Below are 24,156 nucleotides of genomic sequence, written 5' to 3'. Positions count from 1 at the left end.
CATCAATTTAGCTTAAATGACCCTTTTATTTCTTTCCTAAACAAATACCTAATTTATTTATTCATCAAAATAAACCCAAATATTAAAGAGTAAAAGATTTAAAAGAACAGACAAAAAGGAAAACGTATAACAAATTATAAAGTTGATTTTTTTTTATTTCCTTGATTGCCGAGTCTCTGGAAGCCAGCAGTCATTAATGGCGTCATAAAATTGCTCAGGAGCGGGTGTGGTCGGGTGATGTATGGGCCACGTAATACTATAATACCTTAAGGGTGAGGGTCGATTACTATTCAAATGGCGGAAAAAAATATTAAGAAATCCAAAAACACAACTGCGACAAATATCCACTAAAAAGATAAAAACAAGCTTTACAAATTGGTCCGTGTATTATATTTCATTCGATACTTTCATAAACTACAGACACTTTAATCTATTGATAATATAATAATATACTTATACTAGCGACCCGCTCCGGCTTCGCACGGGGGCAATGCTAATACTAAATACACTACCTAATGTCTTTATTTATAGTGTGAAGCTAGCTTATAGCATCGTCGTAAGATTACACGTTGTTACAGAATGCGTTGAAGAAATAAAGGTTCACTACTCGTTCCCCGTAGGTGATAGCGCGATAATATGTAGCATATATGTTGACCCGACTTCTTAATAATATTCGTGCTAAATTTGAAGTAAATCCATGCAGTACTTTTTGAGTTTATCCCGGACATACATACAGACAAACAGACAAACGGACAAAAATTCTAAAACCTATATTTTTGGCTTCGGTATCGATTGTAGATCACACCCCAAGTATTCTTTTAAAAAAATATTCAATGTACAGTTTTGACTTTCCTACCATTTTATTATATGTATAGATACTTCAAATTATGAATGGAGAAAAAAGTTCTACAAAACACTTATTATACTATCAATTGAACATTAACAAAAAATAGTAAACTATTATCATTTGAATTCACTTGGGTTATTAATTTGTCCCAGCAGACCGTTAGTTTTTACTTTTAATGTATTTAGATTATATTATGATGTAGCAGCTTATTATATCAAAGAAAGAAGAAGGAAAACTTATTTAAAACTACTTTACAACATGAATTTCTTTAAGCAACAGAGTACAATTTAGATAAACATTTTTGATTTTTGAAAAAATCTTAATTTAAATAATACACCACAAAATAATACATGACAAAATATATTTTTATAAAATAACATTTGTAAGAGTCTGCATAGGCGTCAAGCGGGCGGATCTGTCTGAGTCACGGGTACGTATTTCCACGCATTTTCCATTAAACGAATACACATTAAGAATCCACCATTCAAGCATTATTTTTATGAGATGATTTCGTAAATTTATTTAACGTTTTATAGATTTTATCATTTTTATACGATAAAGATATATTCTGAAATTATTTCGTGTTTCATGACATTAGATTAGAAGACCAGAGTTATTAAATATTTTCGTATTAAGCTTTGCCAACCAGAATATACAAACTTATCTGTCCTCAGTTAATGAAGTAATAAAAGTAATTTATTACTTTCACTAGAATTCCGCCGGCTTCGCACGGGTATTTAACAACAATATTTTTTGTTTAATCTTTTTAAATATAATATAGCCTATGTATCTCGCGGCTATTTTAGCTTCCCAACAGTGAAAGAATTTTTCAAATCGGTTCAGTACTTTCGGGGCAAACAAACAATCATATCTTTCTTCTTTCATAATATTAGTAGAGATAATATGTTATTTACAAGCAAATCTTTACCTTTTATAGTGTTTAAATATACTACGTGTGCCAAACCCCATTGATACTTGTTATGTAACTAAGGACTAAAGACAATAACATGAGATATCACTTATTGTATTGTAACAAACGGTTCAAGCTCTGTTGACAGCGGGATCAGCAACGCGCTTGCGATATTACTGGTGTCACAGACCTCTAAAGCCTACTGTAGCCATTTACCATCAGACAGGCTGTATGCTTGTTCGTTATCCTAGGTTATAAATGATAATTTGTTTATTGTTTTCCATTGTTTACGCGCATATATAGTTTTGAATAGCTTTGTAACGTTAGAACGTCTGATACCTCAGTCCTGCCGTGACCATTGTTGCTGTAAAGTATCCGAAACGTCGAGCATCTAAAAAACTCAATAAACCGCGATAAAATACGAAAAATTTGTTTCATTGTAATAGCTTTATTATTTTAAAACAAAAAAAAAACGATTTCAATTTACATCGACAAGTACAATACACAATGCTAAGGATAACTCAAAAGGTACTCCTGAGATATGACACAATTTTAAATTCAACCACATTTTTTATATATAGGTCGGCTAACATTTTCTTTTTTTTATCGCAGGGGAACCCATTTACGGGTGATATCCAGAATAATAAGTAGATGTTCGATTCTCAGACCTACCCGACATGCACAAAAAATTTCATAATATTTTATTAACCCTCTTAACCCCCCCCCAATATAACTTAGGGATATGAAAAATAGATGTTGCTCGCTTCTCAGACCTACCCGATACGCACACAAAATTTCATGAGAATCGGTTAAGCCGTTTCTGAGGAGTTTAACTACAAACACCGCGACACGAGAATTTTATAGTAGATGTCGGCTAACAAGCGTACCTACGGCTCACCTGGTGGTAATCTATTACCGTAGTTTATAGACGCCTGCAATACCAAAAGCATCGCAAGCGCGTTGCTGAGCCCGTCCCGAAATTCCCCCAGGAGCTCTGGTCACTTTACTCACGAACAGGAACACAACACTGCTTGAAAACAGTATTATTTAGCTGTGATCTTCTGTAAGGTCGTATTACTATCCCAGTCGGGCTGCTCCATATTTTGAGCAGGAAATCTCCTGATGTGCCCTACCTCAATTAACATGACGAGCACCAGCTTTTGAATAACAATCATTTCATCATTTCAGCCTATTACAGTCCATTGCTGGACATAGCCTCCACAAGTTCGCGCCAAAAACGGAGTGAAATCATGTGTTTTGCCTTTAATCAACACGCTGGGCAGGCGGGGCGGTGACCGCGGGGCTGGCTTTGTCGCGCCGGAGACGCTGCTGCCCGTCTTCAACCTGTGTATTTCAAAGCCAGCAGTTGAATGGTTATCCCACCATCGGTCGGCTTCTTAAGTTCCAAGGTGGTAGTGGAACTGTGTAATCCCTTAGTCGCCTCTTACGACACCCACAGGAAGAGAGGGGTTGGCTATATTCTTAATGCCGTAAGAACAATAGAATCATCAAAATCAATACTTTCAGTTTAAAGTTATTAGGTAACACAAATATTAAAAAAAGAAACTCTAGAATATCCTCTATTTTTGATTCGGTTAAAAAAGATTTTCTCTGATTGATAAAAGTAATCAGATCAAGTAATGAAAGTAAAGAGATTTATTCTTCAATAAATTTTAATACGATATTAATATTTGCCAGTAACAAAGGTCCAGTAAAAAGCTCTAGAATTGAGATGATAATGGAATCTACAATTGAGATAATGGAACATATAAAATTTCATGTACCTATTTGTACCAGTCCGTCTCACGCAGCACCCACACCACTGAGCCCAGCCACTGCTTCTATCCACTGTTCGCTGTCTAACGTCTCGTCCATTTTTGCTAGGACATCTTTAAATAATTGATATTTACACATAGAGTTAGTAGTGCACTAAGGCGGTCTTACCGCTTAATAGCGATTCCTTCCCGACAATTTTTACATCATCGTCATAAATAAATATGCCCAAGGGGAATCGAACCCGCAACTGACACTCAAACCGCTACACCGGGATAGCCGTCCGTCCATCACATAAATGATTCAGTCTCAATGAATTTGTAAAGTACTTTCTATCGATCATCAATTTGAAGGCAAATAAAAAATTCTAAACCTTTTTCTTTGAAAGGTTCTTCAATATTATAATATCGCCTGAAATTAAATTCCGTTCAATGAAGATGATGAAAATTGAAGGGTAAATATTGTAAAGCTCGTGATAGACTAAAACTCTTGTCTGTTTCAATTTTAATCACGATGTTTTGAATGAAGTGAAGTCAGTGAAAAAAACTAATTAAAATACTTTTAAGGGTGCGTTATTTACTAAAAAGATAATATGTATTACTTTTGTAGCTATACAGTTTGTTGAAAACATACAAGTAAATATTTTGTAACTTGTGGTAATTAATTAAAAGAAACTCTTATAGAGAAACTTTTACTAGCCATTTTTGTTGTTACAATTTTTTTATTAGAAGTGTTGCTATATTTAAAAACTACAGAAAAACTTGTACAAATATATAATTGTCAGGTTGAATTATATTTTTGTGTATTACTATTATTAAACTACATGTTTTGGTTCTAAACACAGTTTACTGATGATTTTTTGATATATCTTTGACTGAACGTGTTTATTTAGTGATATACTAGTAGTTTTTCTAATTACAATAACTATTGATTTTTCATCTTAGTATAATTTAGGATAAAGATCTTTCAGCAAACATAAAATATTCTTTAAACTTCTACTTTTACTGCTGATTACTACATTTAAATATATTCACTGGATTTGTGACAACACACAAACTAAACAAAAACAAAGTACTTCTTGATTAAATAGTTCTAAAATAGTTGTAAATTGGTTAAAAATCTAAACGTAGTCATAAAGGCATGTACACAAACATAAAACATTAGACATTAAGCTTAATAATAAATAAAAGGACACTTACCATGAAAAGTCTTACAAGTATTTTTACCATTATGAATTGAAAACCTTTCTGAGTTATCAAATGAAACAAAAATATAATTGATTGTATTTGCACACTTCAAGTCACACGCTCTTTCTCATTCGTCGAGTTCCGTATTCAGAAACACTTATGCGTTAAGTGCTAAGTATATGTTGAAATTCCGCTTCGTATTCTGTATTGTAAAACACCAAGAGAAAGCTAACATATTTATGTATGAATATGTGTACGAATATATTGTGAACATATGTATCGTACGCTTCAGCCTGTAATATTCCACTACTGGGCATAGGCCTCTTTCCCCATGTAGGAGAAGGATCAGAGCTTAATCCACCACGCTGCTCCAATGCGGGTTGGCGAATATATTCCTTATCATGAGTAACGATCGCTATCGGATGTACATGATAAAAACCGGGACCGACGGCTTAACGTGCTCTCCGAGACACACAGGGGAGACCCATAAGGACTGCACAAACACCCAGACCACGGCAAACACCTGTATGGCAAATACGAATGTTTCTCATGTGCGGGGATCGAACCCGCAACCGCCAGCGCAACAGGTACAATCCATGGCTGTGACCGTTGCGCCAACGTGGCGTCACACGTACATATGTATGAATATATGTAATGAGAATAATTGAGGTTGGGCTCGTCTGACTGGGGAAGGATCTCAACCACTATACCCTACTAGGGAGGACATCAAAATACAGAAGATCACAGCTATATTGCCATCAAATAGTGCTGTTTCTGTAGTGTTGTCGTTAGCAGGATTGCGGGTGTCTGACTGAAGACACTGCCCGTCTTCGGCCTGTGAATTTCAAAGCCAACAGTTCGATTGTTATCAGACCATTGGTCGGCTTTACAAGTTCCAAGGTGGTAGTGGAACTATGTTATCACTTAGTCGCCTCTTACGACACCCACGGAAGAAAGGGGGTGGCTATATTCTTTAATACCGTAGCCACACAGTCAAAACATTTGTTAAAAACACTATATCTTGACGACAAGTTAATGCAACGGTCACAGCACTACCGTATTATTATTTGTAACAGTCCAAGACAGGAGTCAATCCTAGTGGAAGTCGTCGAGTGTAACAAAAAAATTTGAAACAATTGTAAAATCCGAACGAAAAATAATCATAAATTACTGTTAAATAAAATATTAATGTGCGCAACGAATACTTCTAATGTATTCCATATATCCAATAAGCGTTCCACAAATACGCATAACATTGGTGATATTTTTCAAGGCAAGTTAAAATATTATGACAGCGAACACGCCCCGTCTGCAAGTATGAAAACAAATGCGGTCTTCGATAAATTTGGAATTGGATTTGTGTTGACCATTTGGTAGCCTTGTTCTCACACAGCGCAGGCTGGAATATTATATTTGCGAACATGTTACTCGGGTTCTTGGAGTTGATTCGAAACTAATTAAGGCACAAATGAGTAACCTTCAATTTTGTAATTACACCAAATTATAAAAGAAGTGGGACAAATTTTAATTAAAAAACAGACGACAACAAAAAGGGACTATAATTATAAGCATAACATATTAAAAAAATTGCGTGCGTACAAAGTACACATGTCAGTAGTGAAACTTCTTTGTTGAAGTTTTACTTCAAAAACAAGGTTGACTTCGGACAAAAAATGTATGAAAGATTTTTGTATTTTTATATTACTTATTTATATCTGTTTAAATGAAACCAGCGTCTTCGGTGCGACAAAGCCAGCCCTGCGATCACCAAGCCTGCCCAGCGTGGTAACTATGGGCAAAACACATGAGTTCACTTTATTTTTGGCGTAAACTTGTGGAGGCCTATGTCCAGCAGTGGACTGTATAGGCTGTAATGATGAAATGAAAACAATCAAACAACATTTATTAATTTTAAAGATATTTCGTAAGATGTTCAACCAATACTTTTACGTAAAATAAATGTTTACACATGTGAACAAAACGCCGAGCCCAATATTTTCTGTTCCCTCTACAAGAATTGTAGACTTAAGCAAAACACAAGCAAAATAGGAACATTATTAAAAGACCATCCCAAAGTCTTTAATAAATAAACATTTTCAAGAGTAGCCGCCCCTTTGATCCGACGTTTGAACCTCAAACCAATATAATGTATTCCATCAAACACTGTTTCCTTGTCATTCAAAGGAAATGATAAAAGACAATCTATTGACCATTTGTAAATGAAGAATTGGAAAGCTTAAACCAAAAGGTTCACAATTTACGTTCAAAGAGACATCACAACATTTAACGTTAAGCGTTTTTATACAAACGGTAATACTTGCATAACAAAAAAGTATGTACGCTATTTTGAACCAAGTTGTAAGTATGTTAAGGTCGAATTTAGCTTGTAATGAAATGTTATGTTTCGATAATGTCGCAGATCTTTCGCTCGGTGCATCACAAAGAGGTGACTCGCGTCTGATAAATATTCAGATTTTCCGCTTTATGATGTAGACGCTATAACATTAAGGACTGCGTTTGGAAACTATAAAAATAATTTTTCTTTGTCTTTTAAAAAGTATTTGGTGAATATTTTAGTCATTTTAAGTTCATTTCAATTCTTAAGAAGTTGGTAGTATCAGGACATGGAACTCCTGGACAGGCAACAGAAAATGTTTACTTCCATTGTACTGAAGATCAATTAGGATTGAAGTTTCGGTTTTGGTTTCGGTTAGTTTTGGCTAGCATGTTTAGTTATACTCGTAGTTAATTTGGGTTTCTTGTTAAAATTGACGCAAATGTTGTCTTGTTCAACAAGCTCTTTTTACTAATAGTGAAAATACTTTTCTTCGCGTGGGTGATAATTCCATCGATATTGAAGTCGAAGAAAATGAAATTTCGTTAGGTGTTTGTAGGGATTAAAAAAAAATCCGATATTGTTCTATAGCAGTTTTTCAACCATTAGATGCCTAAAAAGTTAACTTGCGTTTGGCAAAATTTTAATTAATTATTATAATGACACAGAGTTCCTTGAAGCAAAAACTCTTTAAATTTTTGTGCCGAGTGTAACGCAAAGATTTATCGGCGGCATTTAAAACATACGTCAAATAAAGTTTCTCGATTTCCACAACAAGTGAACCGTGCAGCTTGTTCCGTCTTGTTTGTCGAAGCCCAGCTGCGATCCGATTTACAGAAGAAATATTTATCTTGACTAGAGACGCTTTAAGATACTATTCGCGTTCAAAATATATTGGACTTTACTGAATATATTCAAGGGAATTCGTTATATGTCCTTTTTGATATTAAGCTTAAAGGTTTGCAAGGAAGGGCACAGAATATAAAATCTTGTTCGAAATTCAAAGTAGCCAAATTGGGAAAGTTCTTTAACCTTACAAAAGATCACAGCCAAATAACACTGCCCTTTTGCTGTATTGTCTGTTGCTGTTGAGACGCTTCTGGTATTGTGGGCAAGCACTAGCAAGAGTATCCGTTTACCATCAGGCGTTTGTCTGTTTGCCTCATTTTATATATAAAAAACATCTCCAGCTATGTTAATACTTTTTTTTCAAGCGGCCGACTTATGCACTGCTCACTGCAGTATTCTTATGCGTTAGTAGGCACAAATCGGTTCCCGTACATGACAAAAGTTTACCTTTGCAAGTATTTTCCATAGTTTTGGAGTTTTTCTCCTAAAAAAATCTTTCTAGAAATTTCTTCTCCTCTCTTAGAGTCCTCCTCCTACGTAGAGAAAGAGGCCTATGTCCGGCTGTGGAATGTTACAGTCTGAACCGAATGTTTTTATCGGTCAGTTGTGTTTGCGAATTCCTGAATTATTCTGTTTTATTATGGATTTTGAAATGATAGATATTGTAAAAACAAAACACCGACATAAATAAATAAATAAAAATTTATTATATTATACACTTTACTGTGTGGCTACGGTACTAAAGAATTTAGCCACCCCCTCTCTTCCCGTGGGTGTCGTAAGAGGCGACTAAGGGATATCACAGTTTCACTACCACCTTGGAACTTAAAAAGCCGACCGGTGGCGGGATAACCATCCAACTGCTGGCTTTGAAATACACAGGCCGAAGACGGGCAGCAGCGTCTTCGGTGCGACAAAGCCAGTACTGCGATCACCAACCCGCCTGCCCAGCGTGGTGACTATGGGCAAAACACATGAGTTCACGTTATTTTTGGCGTAAACTTGTGGAGGCCTATGTCCAGCAGTGGGCTGTATAGGCTGTAATGATATTATAGACTTGTAAGTCCAAAAATGATTAAATTAGTAATTATTAATTAAAATTATTGATTGATTATTTCACAATATTAATTGAAATTTCTACTTTAATTTGAATCTCAAAAGCTTAACTGTATTCTTAGCGGTATCTTGACTAAAAGAATACTTGCTTTAACAAGCTTTTTGTGTAATAAAAGAAAGTTTGTATTATAAGTCTTTAGTTTAGGAAACAAACAGCTTAACGGAATATATATAAAAGTTCCTGCATCGTGTGTCTGGGTGTCGCGTCGTGTTGGTCTAAGGGCGCAGCTGTGGACGGTGGCTCGGAGATTCAATTTGTTCAGGAGAAATATTTGCGCAGACTCAACGACGGATGCTGTGATTTTGTAGCGGAAGCGAGAACACTTTTGGGTTTAAACATTATTCATCGTGACTTTTGACTGAATTTACTATATTTTATAAGACGTATGAATATATTTTTGATTTTTTTTTATGTAAGTGATACAGATAGTGATCAGATAGTGATCAGATATATTTTTCTTTTAAAACATGCATCGGTCCTTCATTGCAACTTTAGAAAGCTTAATAACTAGCCTTATAGTCTCTAAAAATCGACGCAATGATGACTAAATGAGTTAAGTTTAAGATGCATGTAAATCAGCAGAGCTAAGCTAGTATTAAAGCATATACTAAAACCGTAGTTCGATTGAGGTATATTACCTGACGAGCCCCGCGGTCACACCGGCGTTTAATTTGAGGAAAAAACTTATTAAAATATTATATAGCCTGCGGCCTTCCTTGGTAAGGGGAATGTCCAACATAAAAATATTATTTTAATTTGAGTCTGTAGCTCCTGAGATTACAACAAACAAACAAATTCTTCAGCTTTATAATATTAGTAGGTATAGATTTTGAACCAATTTCAATAATTTTATAAATGTAACCCTTAATAAATGCTCGTTCATATTGACAAGCATATAATTATATGGATGAATTTATTTCAAATTTCCCTTTAATATAATCTCCAGCTTGTAATATCCCACTGCTGGGCATAGGCCTCTTTCCCCACGTAGGAGAAGGATCAGAACTTAATGAACCACGCTCCAATGCGGGTAGGCGTATATATTCCCTACTATGAGTAGTGATCGCTATCAGGTGTACATGATAACAAACAGGACAGACGGCTTAACGTGTTTTCCAAAAACTTTATACTTTTGCCATTTTTTGTGAAATTTCGCACAATTATAGTTTATAAAGAGAAGGAGTGCAGAATGCTAATAATTTTTCATAAAAATACATGAAGTCAAAAAGTCAACTTTACACACACCATGTACATAAGCCTCAACAAGCTCGCGCCAAAAACGGCGTGAACTACTGTGTCCTACTTCAGTTCAAACGACGACATAATATTAGGTCAAATCTAGACAGTTGTTACGCTCACACACTGACTTCAATTAGTGTCAAAAGTACATTACTCGCTATGTTACCAATATAAAGGAAATTTCCTGCTGTGCCCTACTGCAATTAAAAGTTTGGTCGGGAATAAAAATAATTTTTTCGTTTATCTTTTTCGTTGATAATCGGGTCTCACATTAGAGCGGTGTTTGCGAACAACGATGAGTCGCGACACTGACTCTCCCGGGGACGTAATTTGTCAATATCGAGGCGTTTGACAAAATAGGTTTATACGATAAGAAGATAACTTCTAATACCACTTACATGCCAAACTCGTGGGAATTTTACGCACACTTTAGATTACTCTTACAGAGATGATGCCTCTTATTTTATTACGATGATATGAATGGTTTACGAGGCAGGTAGAATTGAATTTTCGTACCTTATATATATCTATCTTTATATACTTAATTTCTTTTATTTCTTTGTTTATATTGTACTTAAAATTATGTATTTAGCACTAGACAATACTGTACTTGTTCTGTTGATGGGTAATGATATATTTTCTTTTGTTATGCTACTATATTGGTCTTGGTAAATTTTCGTGTCTCACATTTCAACTGATCCGTCCAAGATCATTACTAAACAAAAAATAAATTGCATTTAGAAATTCAGCCGTTTTTGAAGTAACACTTCTTTAGGCACGCTTGAAAAGTAAGCTGGTGAATGCGTGACGAGAGCGTTACGAAAAGTGTGATCGGGTGAGGCGAACGGAAGTTGAGAGAGAGATATAAGTTGATGAAGATAGAAAGAGAGAATTACGTTTCGTAAGTTTTATTTCAATCGTATGATCTAGATCACACTCGTTTTTTATTTTAACTATGAGATTCGTAGGACTATCTGTGTTATTAATATTGAACCAAGTAAACCTTAAGGGAAACCTTTCGACCAAAACCTTAATGGCTTTGATAGATGGATACTAAAAAGTTTTAAAATCAAACGTAAAGAAATCGTAAAAATTTGAGGCGCTGATATTTTAGTGAACCTTATTTTAATTAACTTTAGAAATATGCTTCTGACAATTATACTCTAGGCCTCTAGGTGGGTAATATATCTTTCAAACGACTGGAACAGTAAAATTTTAATCAAGTATTAGCACATCTTTGCATTTTCGTATTAATTAATTGTCAATTCAGGCCATATCGAGGTCTAAATATTCGATTAATTTTGTTCAAAGTACGTTGTAACGACGTAGAGTTAATTAAAAATTTACATACAAATGATCGTCTTAGGCAATAACGCAATTAAAAAACGTTTTCACGGGAATAACATCTATAAATAATAATGGATATAAAAAAGGAAATTCTCTGAAAAATTTTTCGAAGAGAGGCTTTCTTAGAATCGGTGTGATTTGAAACTCGATGAAACGAAAATGCGTCACGCTAAAGAAACAAACACATAAATGTATAGGACAAAGTTCTGTCTCACAGAACACATTACACAGTATTTTATATTCTCGGTGAAAAAATCTCTCGTATGATACTTTTCTCGTAGGATAGGTAGGATATATAGGAGGTGGACGCCGCGTTGGCGCAACGGTTACAGCCATGGATTGAACCTGTTGCGCTGGCGGTTGTGGTTTTGATTCCCGCACATGACAAACATTTGTATTGGCCATACAGGTGTTTCCCGTGGTCTGGGTGTTTGTGCAGTCCTTGTGAGTCGCCCCACCGTGCCTCGGAGAGCACGTTAAGCCGTCGGTCCCGGTTGTACCTGATAGCGATCGTTACTCATAGTAGGGAATATATCCGCCAACCCGCATTGGAGCAGCGTGGTGGATTAAGCTCTGATCCTTCTCCTACACGAGAAAAGAGATCTATGCCCAGCAATGGGATATTACTACCATTAAAGCTTTTCAAATATAAAAAAAAAATTAAAAGTTCAACATACAATATTATTAGCGTACCTATATAAAAACAAAACTTGTAACATTATTTTAACAGATTCAAACTACATGTTTGCCTTTGAAAAAGGGAATAAAAGAGACCCCACTAAAAACAAATTAAGGTGAAAATCTAAATCCAAACTAATACACAGTGTTAAAAAAGGTCAAATACTTATTTTAATATTAAACTACCCCCAATATCTACGTATCCGTCCATGTTCAGTATCAATGCAGCCCCTTTGTATGGATAGACGACCCTTAGCAACCTCCCTGAATACAAATTAGGGGTCCCTTCAAAGATCTCAAGCTAATTGGTGCGACGTCAAATGACTTCAGCTTACTGTCTTCAAGACAGATTATAATTGAATTAGCTTTGAATATTCGTTTATATTTAGGCCTTAAGGTCCCGGTCTTCGTTTTCAGGGAAATGAGGATCATTTGTCAGGAAATTAAATCAAAATATACTCTATTCGAGTAGGCTTTTACAACTAACTTTGAATTGTAATTTTATTTGATAAATTTTATACGGTAGATTGAGCGGTACTAATGTTCTTTTTTATAAATTTGTATTGACGTATCTTGAGGGGCGTTTCTTGTCGAATTTTAATTTAATAGGCGTTAATTGTGTGCTCATTGTTTTACAGCCTATATTTACGACTTGTTTACGTATTAATCAGTTTTTATTATAAATCAAATTACTTTATTTATGAACAAATTTTTACTCCATAAAGGATAATAATATTGAGTTATGTGAAAATCATGAAAATTAAAATTATAAATTTTATATTGATATGATAATGATCTGTGTGGCTACGGCACCAAAGAATATAGCCACCCGCTCTCTTCCCGTGGGTGTCGTAAGAGGCGACTAAGGTATAACACAGTTCCACTACCACATTGGAACTTAAAAAGTCGACCGATGGTGGAATACCCATCAAACTGGTGGCTTTCAAATACACAGGCCGAAGGCTATATATATACAAGATAGCTGTATGGCACTCTCTCTTTGCAACTTGTAGGACGTGTAGCATATAATTAATTTACATATCTGTGCTTTTATTTACCGAAATTTCAAAAATATATATAGCATTAGTCATAATATCAAATAAGGCGCGCGGCGGTTGCGGGTTCGATCCCCGCACCTGACAGACATTAGTATTGGCCATACAGGTGTTTGCCGTGGTCTGGGTGTTTGTGCAGTCCTTGTGTGGGTCTCCCCACCGTGCCTCGGAGAGCACGTTAAGCTGTCGGTCCCGGTTGTTATCATGTACACTTGATAGCGATCGTTACTCATAGTAGGGAATATATCCGCCAACCCGCATTGGAGCAGCGTGGTGGATTAAGCTCTGATCCTTCTCCTACATGGGGAAAGAGGCCTATGCCCAGTAGTGGGATATTACAGGCTGAAGCGTATGCAGTTGTGTGAGATCAATTGTATTACAAAATTTAGTTGACGTATTATAATTGTGTTCCATTTACAACTTCTTAAAAATTTACTTTTGTTTCATAAAAATTACGTTTCGGCGGCGAGTTTTGTCGTTGCAGGATCGAAGCAGGAACAAGAGAGAGAGAGAGATAGAGAGAGATAGATTGATTTCGGACAACGATACACACGTATTTATAAATACTGGTAACAAAAACTAAGTCAGAGTGTGTGATTTGTGTCAATATGAAAAAAATATTGTGTTATCCAGTTCAAATGTATGATTAATTTATTTCTTTTAAAATATTATACATATTTACTAACTCAATTTATTTCCTGGTTGACCTCGCTTTCTTGTTGACTGACGACGACCAATCAGAATCGAGTTTTCATTAAAAGATCCATAGACGATGGACGAAGGCCATACGATTATCAGAGCAAGAAGCCATCACAAGTACTTAGTTATTATATTAGTTACTAGCTGACCCCGTAAACGTTGTTTTGCCATATATTTTATTAACCTTCTCAACCCCCCCTTATACTTAACTTAGGAGAATGAAAAATAATAAGGTGGCGAATGCTGGCGCGACCCCATCTCGCCCCACCCAGGCGGATGACTGCTCACACGTGGTGGTTTTTAGTCAGTAGGAGTCTGACTTAACGCTCTGGCGTCCCTGCGCTGGAGGGTATCCATGATGGATTTTCCTCACGTAAAAAAAAGGGGGAATGAAAAATAGATGTTGTTCGATTCTCAGACAACTCAGAAATTTCATGAGAATCGGTCAAGCCGTTTTGGAGGAGTTTAACTACAAACACCGCGCCACGAGAATTTTATATATTACATTAATTTAATAATAATAAACAAGGAAATCAGTTACCAGACGAGTAGTTTAATTTCGTCAAAAACGTAATTTTCTATATTATGAGAATTGGTTTATATGTAACAATTGTAGTAGATACAGATAAATAATTAAAAAAAGTAATATCGTTAACATACAGCCGGTCGCTTATTTAAGCAACTTGATGCCTTTGTTTTGTAACAGTCGAGTGTTTATTTCAGAGATTAATTTATGTAACCAGAGTAAAATTTATTACTATACGAGTAAATGGTTGGCTTTGATGTCACGAACATAAACGTAAAATACACATAAAGCTTTGAAAATATACCAAAAATATTTAAAAAGTAGAAAGCAAATTAATTTTGTAAGTAAAAATTTCCGCAATCATGTTCAATATTTACACGAACGAAATGAAAACCGAAAAAAAAATCCACAACAGCGAGATAATTAATGATCTTCCTCGAATAAGTTCGGTAATTACATTCAAGTTTTAATTTCTTTCCCTGAAGTTGTAATTGCTTTTAATTTCTTATGCGTTCGAGGAAATAGCAACAAAACTACATTAATTTGTAAGTAGAAATGAGTGTTCGACGACTGGTCGGGCGACTAGTTTAGTTTTTGTTGACTAATTTGTCTGTCAGGCGCTGTCTAATCTTTTGAACTGTCAAACGCAAAATATGTTATAATAATGGTTACGTTTGCTGAAGTGCAATTTACTTATTGATAACTGACTTCAAAAAAAGAAGAAAATACCCAGTTGGGCTGTATTTTTTATGTGTATTATATCATTCTTTTTTAATTGGGGGTACTGATTTTGATGACTTTTATTGACTATGTTTCTACTTTTTAACCGACTTCCAAAAAAGGAGGAGGTTCTCAATTCGACTGTATTTTTTTTTTTTTTTTTTTATGTATGTTACATCAGAACTTTTGACCGGGTAGACCGATTTCGACAAATTTTGTTTTAATCGAAAGGTAGTGTGTGCCAATTGGTCCCATTTAAATTTATTTGAGATCTAACAACTACTTTTCGAGTTATATCTAATAATGCGTTTTTACTTGACGCTTTTTTCGTCGACCTACGTTGTATTAAAGCGCATAACTTTCTACTGAATGTATCGATTTTAATAATTCTTTTTTTGTTGGAAAGGGGATATCCCTAGTTTGGTACCGTGATAAGGAAACCAGGATCTGATGATGGGATCCCAGAGAAATCTAGGGAATCTCTCGAAAATCCGCAATTACTTTTTACTGGGTGTACCGATTTTGATAATTTTTAATTTAATCGAAAGCCGATGTTTATCATGTGGTCACTTTTAAATTTTATTGAGATCTGATAACTACTTTTTGAGTAATCTTTGATAACGCGTAGTTGCTTGACTATTTTTTCGTCGATCTACGTTGTATTACTTGTCGATGTAATTGAAGTCGGTTTTTTTTTCGTTTGCGAGCAAACACAATTATGTTGTACTACCTACTTGTTGAGGTAATTGAAATATTTTTTTTTAAATTTCTAATCAAAAACGTATTTCATTCGTTTCATTTGTAAAAAAAAATTTTTTTTTTTTTTGAAAAGGAGATATTCCAAGTGTGTTACCATGATAAGAAAACCATGATCTGATCATGGAATCGAGAGAAATCGAGGGAAACCTTCGATAATCAATATAATGACTAGTACATTTGTTAATTTTTTTCGTCTACTTATGTTGTATTACTTGTCAATGTAATTGAAGTCGGTTTTTTATTCATTTGCGAGCAAACACAATTATTACAATGCATTTGAATACTTTAAGAAATGAGAATGTTTTTGAGCAGCCGCTTTTGAAGTTTGCTCTTAGCAATTAGCAATTCATTTCCATTTATGTAATAGGAATTCCTGTTACAAATTGAATTTTTTCATCTTGAATACTCCGTTTACCAAGAAAAGCTATAAGCTAAGTAATATATGTATAAAATAATATATGCATGTAGGTACATTTTTCCTCAAATTAACGCGGGCGAAGCCGTGGGTCAAATCGAGTTTAATTACATAATTAACAAAGACGTTTCGAACGTAAATAAAGACATTTTTGTCTTTGATTTTAGAAATTGACTCAACGGTAGTGTAAAACTAAAGCGAGCAGAATAGTCACGAAATTCAATAAAATCGCGTCGCTCACATTTCCGTCGCAGATGCATTTATACACACTTCTCTCTACCGGGCACTTTCTCGGCTATTATCAGGGCTTATTCATATATCGATACGATGGAATACAATACTAACTAAAAAAATAATTTTTAACAAAAAAAAACCGACTTCAAAAAGGAAACTAAAAAGTGAAAAATAAATTTACTTAGTAGAAAGTAATTCGTATTTTGGTTTAGTTAATCAGAAATGATTAAATAAATATTTTATAATTTTGAAGTCGTTTGAACCCATAGTCACCACGCTGGGCAGGCGGGTTGGTGACCGCAGTACTGGCTTTGTCGCACCGAAGACGCTGCTGCCCGTCTTCGGCGTGTGCATTTCAACACACAGGCCGAACAGGCCGAGGGGGGTACCCCCCCTCCTCTCATTTCACCCCCTCACCCCCCTAGCCTAGGCCGATTTTGTACATAATTACCAAATTAATTATTATATATTTTTTTTTTGCACTGATAATATAGAAATTTATTGATTGAAATATTGTACATATTTATAATTCACAAGTTAATAACTAAATATTTACCGATATAATAAAATTAACAAATAAATATTTATAGTTAATTTGAAGCCGTCACCGATTTCAAATCTAGATTCTGCTGAGACGTCTCGGGAAGAAACTCTGCAGATACTCTTTTGAATGTGACTTACCATAAACATATTGCGCTTTTAAAGAATATGTATATATATATATATATATATATATGATAAATTAAACTATAGCCAGTTTTATTGCTTAGTAGCTTTTAGTAGTAGAAGCATATTTATTCATTGAGTGATAAATATTTTGCCTGTACATGTTTACAGGGCATTCGATGGCGTTGTATTTCTCGGAAATGTCGTTATGAATTTTTTTTTATGTCACTAGGTCGGCAAACAAGCGTACGGCTTACCTGATGGTAGGAGATTACCGTAGCCTATAGACGTCTACAACACCAGAAGCATCGCAAGCGCGTTCAGGTCACCAACAGGAACACAATACTGCTTAAAAACAGTCAGTCACCAACAGGAACACAATACTGCTTAAAAACAGTATTATTTGCTGTGATCTTCGAATGAATGAATTAAAGTGAGGAATAATACTCACAAATTTTTATTAAGTGTAATTTCTTTATAACTACTGTGTATATCTCGTTTCTCTGTTTTTTTTGAACGAAGTTCCTTATGGGGCGTTGCGGAGGGGTACCCTAGTCGGAAAAAAACGTCCGTAAAAAAAGGCGATAGATTTTTATGCATCACTTTCACTACATATATGTATAAAACAAGGTCGCTTCCCACTGTCTGTCCCTATGTATGCTTAGATCTTTAAAACTACGCAGCGGATTTTGATGCGGTTTTTGTTTGTATAAATATGTTCTGTTATTTAAACTAGCGATGATCAAGAATTCTAGGTTAAAAGATAGGACTTTCTGTGTCTGTTTCTGTTGTTAGACGTGTTAGGAACAAGAAGATTTCAATGCAAACTAGTATGTGTTGTGAATATTTTAAAAAGCCAATATAAAGATATTGGGTTTCAAAGATTCGAAGTGTTTTTGTTTTTTCAATACATTTCATATTCGCCGGAGGAAAACATCTGAATAATATACCAAGTTCTAGGAAACAGAGTTATAATATTCATAACATGAAAATTATATTATGTAGCATATTGTAACAGGCACATAATAACGATAATTCGTGGCCGTTCCTTTGTATTTATAATAAATGATCCCAGCGAACTTCGTACAGTAATAGTATTGTTTTTAGTTAACATTTCGTCTTTTAAAAGTGAAATGCATCACCACAAGGAAACAAAGATATAAATGTATATGAGAGAATGAGACAGAATACATGGCGCTTACGACCTTTTTTCACGAGACCGTGATTATCGTCAATAGAACAAACCGCAACCACACACACGCTTTTTTACTTTATTGATACAATCCTTGTCCTAACAATTAAGAACACAAAGTACATAATTATCAAATTTCGTACAAATCCATTTGGATGGGCTGATAAGATAATATATGGGCCGATTTACCCGACTAGAAAAAAGGTCAGGCTCAACCAGATCATGTATCTGAACCGGATTAGGATAGAATGAGGCATGCCAGATCCGGCAAGCTCTATCAGGACCAGGTCTGATTCAGACAAGGATAGCCTGATGTAAAATATAATCAAGTATGGTAAGGCATAGTGAATCAGGACCCGGTCCGGTCCAGATCAGGATAGCCTGATGTAAAATATAATCAAGTATGGTAAGGCATACTGGATCAGGACCCGGTCCGGTCCAGATCAGGATAGCCTGAATGAAATTACGCGAACTGAGCCTAAATCGCGCTATTTATGTTTTTAAGCGCACTTAGTATATATACAGTTATCAGGACAGTCTAGCAGGGAGTCTATTTCTACACAGTGGAGCAGTCGTAAGTAATAGGAAATAGTTAATTAATAGTTAATTATTGGAAGTTAGTAAATAAAATTTAATGAATAATAATAATTAATTAATAACATAAAAATAAATAAAAATAATTAATATTTTAAGTAAAAACATAAATAAATAATACATTGGAAAAAATAAACGGAAATAAATATCATAATAATTATGTTATGTAACATATTTATAGTATCAATTTCTTTATCGCTTTTTTTTTGTTAAACAATTTTTTCAAGAATATACATTCGTATTTATTAAAAGAACCGGACCGAACCGGCTGATCAGGATGAGATGAGATTTCCTGATCTGGAACCAATCAGGAAATCTCATCTCATCCTGATCAGATCCAGACCAATCATCTGCGTTACATGCCTTATCTAGTCCTGATCAGGCATGCCTAGTCCGGTCCTTCTAAGGAAGACGACAAAATTTCTACTTGGGTATAGCATTTCTGAATGAAATATCATTTAATGATATTTATTTATTTATTTATTTATTAAATAATAAATTATTAATTTATTTAATAAATTATTAATTTATTTATTTATTTATTAAATAATAAATAAATAAATAAATAAATAAATAAATATCATTAAATACGAATATTAAAAAAATCTAATATATACATTTCTCGTGTCGCGGTGTTAAACTCCTCTGAAACGGCTTGAACGATTCTCATAAAATTTTGTGTGCATATCGGATAGGTCTGAGAATCGAATAACATCTATTTTTCATATCCCTAAGTTATAAGGGGATGGGGGGGGGGGGTTCTTAAGATGGTTAATAAAATATTATGAAATTTTGTGGGCATATCGGGTAGGTCTGAGAATCGGCCAACATCTATTTTTCATTCCCCTAAGTTATCAGGGGGGGGGGGTTGGGTTGAGAAGTTTAAGAAAATATATGGCAAAACAACGTTTGCGGGGTCAGCTAGTGATAGAATAAAAATAATCTGCGTGCAATGAACTTTAGTTTTTCAGCGAACTGCCTGGAGCTTACCCTTCGAAAAAAGCGACAGCTGGAAGAAAGAACGCTGTCGCAGTTTGTAGTGATCCTGCTTTTTGCTCCACGGGTTGCGGGTTCGATTCCCGCCTTAGTCTGGGTGCAATATTTGATATATCTATATATATATATTTCCATGTTTATTTAACGAAAAAAATTTAGCTATAACAGTCTGCTGTTACCGATAATAACACAAGCGTTAGCGGTTTTACGTTACCCACCATAGGAAAAGACGACCGTGTGTGTGTATGTTATAAGATATTTGTTTATTACTAGCTGACCCCGCAAACGTTATCTTTCTATATATGTTATTAACCCCCTTAACTCCCCCCCTCCCTACACATACTACACATAGGGGTATGAAAAATAGATGTTAGCTGATTCTTAGACCTACCCGATATGCACACAAAATTTCATAAAAATCGATCCAGCCGCTTGGGAGGGGTATGATAACTAACATTGTGGCACGAAAATTTTATATATAAGCTATTTCTTTATTTAATAAAACGACGTATCATTTATTAAAATGTTAAGTTCACAAATAAAAATGTTCTAATAAATGAATCAAATTATAAATAATTAAACGATTCGCTTCAGCCTGTAATATCCCACTACTGGGCATAGGTCTCTCACCCCATGTAGGAGAAGGATCAGATCTTAATCCACCACGCTGCTCCAATGTGGGTTCGCGGATATATTCCCTACTATGAATATCGATCGCTATTAGATGTACATGATAACAACTAAGACCGACTGCTTAACGTGCTCTCCGAGGCACGGTGGGGAGACCCACAAGGAGTAACAACTAGACAGGAAATAGATATTTGTATAAACGTAAATATTCACTCCAAGCGGGAATTGAACCCTTGACTGTCAGTGTTTAGGCGCCGTCGACATGAACCATTACACCAGAGCGGTCGTCTAAATAATTAAAATATTATAATTCTTAAATCAAAGTATAAATTGTCAGCCATAACAGAGTCACTGCTATTTTAGGAGTTAACTCTAAAAATGTGAATACGTACCTATATCGACTTAAGTTTTTTTTCAGTAAACAAAACGATAGAGTCGAATAGAACTGTTTATTATAAATATATAACATGAGTATAAGGATGAAATAGGTTCAAAACAAATGAAACATTCTGGGAAGTTATAACCCTGTCATATTCACGTGTGCTTTTGCTGTCTATTATATTGTATTGCAGTGTGTTCTGTTGACACTTGAAATAATCCGTGCTGTTTTACTTGCGTTGATGTTAAATAGACAAAATAAATGTAAAAAATAATTGTTTTTCCAAAATAGAACAAGTAAAAACTTGAGACTATTTTATTTTCAAAATTAAAACTTAAAGCTCAATGCTGTTTTGTGGATATTATTGACGACTTAGTAATTACATTTTTGTTAACAGTCACACACAAAAATATAAAAGATTTTGTTTGTATTAATTCGCAGGGGCTATGAGAGTGATTTAGAAAAAGTACGACAAATGTATGTTTACACTTCTAAAAGAAAATATAATTATACGTATTAGAAAACAATAGGGGCTACGCCTGGTGGGATTGAATCCTTCTAATCTAACAAAAGATGGGGCAGCCCGACTAGGATTGTACCGCGACCTTACAGAAGATCATAGCTTAATAACACTGTTTTCAAGCAGTGCTGTGTTCCTGTTGGTGAATAAGGTCGGCAACGCGATTGCGATGCTTGTAGTGTTGTTATAGGTTATATTGCTATATGTTACGTTAGACGCTTACCATCACGGGAGCCGTACGCTTCTTTGCCGACCGTATTGTATAAAAAAACAACATTTTAATTCAATTTACAATAGCTTAAACAACAATTTTAATAATTCTACATTTTCATATGTGTTGTCTTTACGTAATTTTAATAATACAATATTAAATAAAATGTTACTATAATAACTAATGCAAACAAAGTAACAAGTATTAACTTGTGAAAAATAAGAATAAGCTTAATTTAAAAATAAATAGAAAGCACTCGAGCGACGAGCTGCAGGCTAAACGGTTAGAACCAATTATAACAAGATGAATTAAATAAGCGTTATACGTGAAGCAAATATTTTCTTTGAAAAAAAAAAACATTAAAAATAACATCATATTAATACACATTAGTTTATAAAGCGACTTTAGCAAGCGCTTAGATGTCGTTGTAGTGGCAACAAAACAACGTCAGCTACGCATGTGAACCTTGTAACATCATTTTGATAGGAGTGTATTTTGGAACGAAGTTCCTTATCGCGCGTTAAACGCACTGAGCGGGATGAAAAGGAGATCAAAAAAAGCGTAACGAGATTTTTACTTAATATTTTTACTACCGTTTTATTATGATTAACGGAAGACTACGACTATGGACAAAATACATGAGTTCACGCCATTTTTGGCGTGAAATTGTGGAGGCCTATGTTAAGCAGTGGACTGTGATAGGCTGAAATGATGATGGAAATCACTACATAGTATAAAACAAAGTCGCTTTCTCTGTCCCTATGTCCCTTTGTATGCTTAAATCTTTAAAACTACGCAACGGATTTTGATACAGTTTTTTTTAATAGATAGAGTGATTGAAGAGGAAAGTTTATATTATAACTAGCTGTGCCCGCGGCTTCGCCCGCGTGAAATTAGTGTGTCACAAAGATTTCTCGGCAAACTTCCAGTGAAACTCTCATCAAAATCGGCTTAGCCGTTCCGTAAACCTTCCTCTTGAAGCTCTCTCTCCATTGGTGAAACCGCGTGAAAATCCGTTCAGTAGATTTTGAGGGAATCGATCACATACACTTTTGGGGACTTTGTTTTATAATACATTAACTGTTGCCCGCGACTACGTCCGCGTGGTTATAAAGATATGCATTACTATTAAGCTGCTTAACGCAAATTATTTTTTTATTTCAGTCACTTGAAATGCTTATCACTCTGAGTAACTTTTTTAAACGCACAATTTAGTATAATTTAATAGTTATTTTTATAAAACCTCTCTATACACCACATTTTTAGTTTTATTTTTAGGCTGCAGTATAAATAACCTAGCAGGCGAACCTATAGCTACTGTATGTGTTTCATACAAACTATCAACCCCAATTAAACCCCTTTAGCGGTGGAATATCGTAAAATCCGTTCTTAGCGGATGTCTACTAACTATAATCTACCTCCTTGCTAAATTTCATCTTTGTCAGTTTTTGAGTTCTCATGATCAGTCAGTGACCTTTCTATTTTATATATATTGATTACGATGCATTATTTGGACATCTTCTCACCATCTATAGAGCATACATTTTAAATTTCAAGTCCCTTACTTCAAAAACATAGGACTTTCATACAAACTTCCAAGCCTCGTTTTATTCCCTTAGGGGTCAAGTTTCATAAAATCCGTTCTTAGCGGATGTCTACGCTCTATAAGGACCTGCCAAATTTCAAGTTTGTAGCTGTTATAGTTTTGGAGATTTTGTGATGAGTAAGTTAACCTACCATCCCCCGTTGTAAATCCAAAAGGGATTTGTTTTCTAATGATACATTATTTGGACACCTTCTCACTATCTATAGAGCATACATTTTAAATTTCGTCTCTTATTTCAAAAACATAGGCCTTTCATACAATCTTCCGACCCCCGTTTTATTCCATTAGGGGTCGCGTATTATAAAATCCGTTCTTAACAGATGTCTAGACCCTATAAGGAACTTACCAGCCAAATTTTAAGTTTATAACTTTTATAGTTTCGGAGATTTTGTGATGAGTTAGTCAACCTGTCATCCCCCGTTTTTACCCCAAAAGGGAGTTGATTTCTAAAGATACCTTATTTAGACACCTTCTCACCATCTATAGAGCATACATTTTAAATTTCAAGTCTATTACTTCAAAAATATAGGACTTTCATACAAACTCCCAAGCCCCGTTTTACCCCTTTAGGGGTCGAGTTTCGTAAAATCCGCGCCCTATAAGAAACCTACCTGCCAAATTTCAAGTTTGTAGGGTGATGAGTGAGTCAACCTACCATCCCCCGTTTTAACC

The 24,156-nt window shown here is 34.9% G+C and overlaps 1 long non-coding RNA gene across 1 annotated transcript; it reads left to right on the top strand.

Annotated features, from left to right (window-relative positions):
* The first annotated feature begins 599 nt into the window (after positions 1-599).
* LOC123663752 lies at positions 600-21,814 on the top strand. Its single transcript, XR_006744699.1, has 3 exons — positions 600-609; positions 17,396-17,400; positions 21,721-21,814. It is a non-coding gene; the product is annotated as an uncharacterized LOC123663752 (long non-coding RNA).
* Positions 21,815-24,156: the final 2,342 nt, after the last annotated feature.

This window comes from Melitaea cinxia, chromosome 20 (genome assembly GCF_905220565.1).
Source record: "Melitaea cinxia chromosome 20, ilMelCinx1.1, whole genome shotgun sequence".
Lineage (NCBI taxonomy): Eukaryota > Metazoa > Arthropoda > Insecta > Lepidoptera > Nymphalidae > Melitaea > Melitaea cinxia.
The sequence above is the reverse complement of the archived record's forward strand: the minus strand, read 5'-3'. Positions and strand labels throughout refer to the sequence as shown.